Raw genomic sequence first — 4,385 nt, 5'->3', positions numbered from 1 at the left:
CCGAAAGACGTAAATAATGTAAAGGATTGCTTGAAGTTGTTAAACGAGCATGGTGAGAATATTCCCCGTTTTGTTTCTTACTACCTGGACGACCTTCCAACCGTTGGCTTCGGCAACATTGATGCCTCGGCCCTAGAATGGAGCGTCTAAGCCAGGAAGTCTCTGTGCTAAGAGGAGCTATGGAAGCTCAGGCTACTGTGAGTGAAAAACTTGGACGAGCCACGGTGGATTTGGAGCGCCGGATGACAGATATTGAAACACCTCATGAATCTAGTCGGGCTAATGAACCCGTGCATGGATCGACGCAGGCTGAAGCGCAAYTGGAAGAGCTAYGTGGAAAAGATGCYAAACAGCAGCAACMAGAAGATGCCTCCAATCAACAAGTCCTGTCTCCGGCTTGGAGTACTGTTTTGAGGGAAGGGAAGCCGAAGCCCCAGAAACCCCTGAAGGGAGCTGTGTCACCGGGACATGGAATACAAAACCGTCTAAAGCGGGAGCAGCACAAAGGAGGAATTATTGGCACTGGCACAGCGAGTAACATCCCAGTGGTTAAAACCAAGCTGGTAAGTGTCTTTGCTACGAAATTCTCTCCCGACCTTGATGCTGACTGCGTGCCTATCTGACTGACCACCATCACCATTTTTCTCAGTAAATATATCACTAGAGGTGCTAATGACATGAAATTTTCACCAGATGTTGGTAACAACCCAAGTGATCCATMCATACAAAGAAATCAAACCATAAATGTCCAGAATTGAAGTTATTTGTAATAATGTGGAATAGCACGGGGAAAAGTATTGAACACGCTTACTGAAATTGATCTAAAACGTTGTACAAAAGCCTTTGTTGGTAATGACAGCTTCAAGACGCCTCCCGTATGGAGAAACTAGTGGCATGCATTGCTCAGGTGTGATTTTGGCCCATTCTTCCACAAAAACAGTCTTCAAATCTTGAAGGTTTCGTGGACCTCTTCTATGAACTCTGATCTTTAGTTCTTTCCATAGATTTTCTATTGGATTCAGGTCAGGTGATTGGCTGGGCCATTCCAGCAACTTTAGTTTCTTTCTCTGAAACCAAATGAGAGTTTCCTTGACTTTGTGTTTGGGCTCATTGTCTTGCTGAAATGTCCAGCCATTTTTCATCTTCATCATCCTGGTAGATGGAAGCAGATTTTTATCAAGAATATCTCTGTACATTTTTCCATTCATCCTTCCTTCAATTATTTGAAGTTTGCCAGTACCATATGCTGAAAAACAGCCCCACACCATGATGTTCCCACCTCCAAACTTCACTGTTGGTATGRTGTTTTTGGGCTGATGTGCAGTGCCATTTGACCYCCAAACATGATGTGTATTCTGGCATCCAAACAGTTCAATGTTGGTCTCATCTGACCAGACTATATTCTCCAAGTATTTCACAGGCTTGTCTAAATGTTTTGCAGCAAACTTTAAAGGAGCTTCAGCATGCTGTTTCTTCAGCAGTGGAGTCTTGTGTGGTGAGCGTACATACAGGCCATGGCGGTTGAGTGCATTACTTATTGTTTTCTTTGAAACAATCGTACCTGCTAATTCCACATCTTACTGAAGCTCCCCACAAGTGGTCCTTGGCTCTTGGACAACTCTTCTGATAATTCTTTTCACTCCTCTGTCAGAAATCTTGTGAGGAGCACCTGGTCGTGGTTGGTTTATGGTGAAATGATGTTCTTTCCACTTCTGAATTATGGCCCCAACAGTACTCACTGGAACCTTCAGAAGTTTAGACATTCTTCTGTAACTGATACCAACATTATGCTTTGCAACAATAAGGTTGTGAAGGTCTTGAGAGAGCTCTTTACTTTTACCCATCATCAGATGGTTCTTGTGTGATACCTGGCCATCATTTGGGACTGAACCAGCTGATATTAATTTGCACTGACAAGGGGCAGGCTTGCTTTCTAATTACTGAGAGAGTTCAGCTGGTGTCTTGGCTTTCCATGCCTTTTTACACCTCCCTTTCTTCATGTGTTTAATACTTTTTTCCTGTGCCATTGCACGTTATTACAAATAACTTAATTCCTGAACATTTATGGTTTGATTTCTTTATGTATGGATCATTTGGGTTGTTACCAACATCTGGTGAAAATTTCATGTCATTAGCACCTCTTGTAATATATTTACTGAGAAAAATGGTGATGTGTTCAATACCTATTTTACCCGCTGTATATATATATATATATATATAAAGGAATCTAGCTAATATAATACATATCTGCATGTGTTTTTCATTTGTTTTTGCACTTCATTGTGTTCCACCAAGATTTGATGGCTTAATATTTTCTGTAGTAGCAACAGTTTGTGTGGGTAAAGATGGGCAAGTGGGACAGCAGTTGCCTGTTTTTTAACAGAACGTGTCATAATGAGGCCTGTGTGGGTGACTGCAGAGACTACAGACCTCAGTGACAGATTGGCAGCAGATGTTGAAGATGTTCTCCTCAGACTCAGCCAGCAGGCACAGGGCAATAAATTGGAATGAGGTTTGACTGATCAAAACTGAGACATTAGTGGCTCAAGGGATGCACAATATGAGGCATGAATGGACACATGCAGGGTGTGAATAAAAGTCCTGCCACCTTCCACCAAAGGTGATAATGTTAATAACCAGTGTCTGTTGGCTTTTCTGACTCTTACTAGCTAAAATATGTCAAACAACTAGATTTTTAGGAAATAGTTCAACATAGAGGATCACTGACCTCAGGAAAACATAAAAATGGTAATAATTCATCTCTTTAAATATCATAAAATTGTTATTGTTGCCACCTACAAAATTTAAATTTTGGTTTGAGTAGAATAATAATGTAACATCTTCAAGAGGGGTGAGCAGCGAAGGCATCTGGCTGTTCTAGATGTGTGTTCATCTAAGTTGTTCTTATCTGGTGTTTTGTTCAGTTTTAGTCCAACACTAGCCTGGTAAAAACCAGCCCCTTGTGTTCTCCGCTTTGCTTCGTACAGAGGGTCTGGATTCTTGGCTATCGAGAAATGATTTCCTGCTGGAGGCGTGGACTCTGTTGAAGTTGAAAATGATTGGATCTGATTTTACCCAATTGCTAACGTTTGGCCGTGACATACGTATGTAGTGCATCTGCTTGACGGTGAAGGAAGCTAAGCTAAAAAGGTAACCAGAAATTGCGTGTGCCTTAAACAATCGTTCCTTACTGGGAAGAGAGAAATAGAGAGCCAAACAAGATGGTTGTAAATGAGTGGTGCAGGTTTTGTGAGACAAATTTAATTTAATTTGGAAGCCTTGTCAACTTCCTCCACGGCCATTACTCAACTACAGGCAGACTACAACAGCACAGACGATTGATGTCATTCACAACTCTCCCTTCGCTGACTGGCCCGGTTGAAACTCTACCAGAGAAATCCATGTCAGTGGGAGAAAACCCAGACAATTAAAGACGTACCACAAAACAAATATATTTGTGTCACCACACTTGAGCATTTTACACCTAATCATGCAATAATTCTTCTACTTTAAATAAATGTTTTTAATCACACAAGAAAAAGTAGGTAGTAAATTTGTGAGTTGTGGACCAGAGAATCTAGGCCTGAAAGTGCCAACTATCTAATTAGTGGACAGTCTGTTCTACCTCAGACACCATCCCATTGTTTTTGTCAAGTAATCAGACTGCCTGATTCACTTGGCCTTCATCATGAATAAAACTCATAATGAGGAGATGGACTGAAATGACTATTGTCACTTGTTTAATTTTTCACAAATTTAGACCGTCCATACGTGCATTTGATGAAGATCCACTGAGAAATGTTAATGAAGACAAACGTGTGTGGTCTGACACACAAAGAGAACACAGTCCATTTTGCTAATGTGGTTACATTAAAAAACACCAGAAATCAAGGACTGCATGTTGTCTATACCTTTGATGCCAGAGTTTTAGACTAAAACCATCTAATGTTAATAAATGTCATAGCCAGTGTTGTGGAGAATATGTTATGCTGGAGAATGACTTCTTACTGTACAGAATTCCAACCAATACATGTCTAGTGGAAGCTGAGCTGAATTTGATTCCACTGTGAGCTTCAGCTGCGAGCTTCAACTTAGAGTACAATCCAAACTTAAGCTGTAGATGCTGCAAATGCCTTTTCTGATGGAAATTAGGGGAATGATAAGCTGAAGAGTATTAAGCTCCACCACATGTTCATTTTTAACAGGCATGCTGTAAAGAGCAGATGTGGACTAGATAAACATCTTCCTAAAGATTCAATTTGTCCTGCAATAAAATGCGATAACTGCAAGAAAAATAAAGACATTTTGCCAGAGTATGTAAATTACTCAAGGCTATATAGAGAGAAATAGCTGTTGAAGAGTTATCAATACCATGTCTTGATGTT

This window comes from Austrofundulus limnaeus, unplaced genomic scaffold, assembly GCF_001266775.1.
Source record: "Austrofundulus limnaeus strain Quisiro unplaced genomic scaffold, Austrofundulus_limnaeus-1.0 Scaffold47, whole genome shotgun sequence".
NCBI lineage: Eukaryota > Metazoa > Chordata > Actinopteri > Cyprinodontiformes > Rivulidae > Austrofundulus > Austrofundulus limnaeus.
This window is presented reverse-complemented; position numbering follows the sequence as displayed.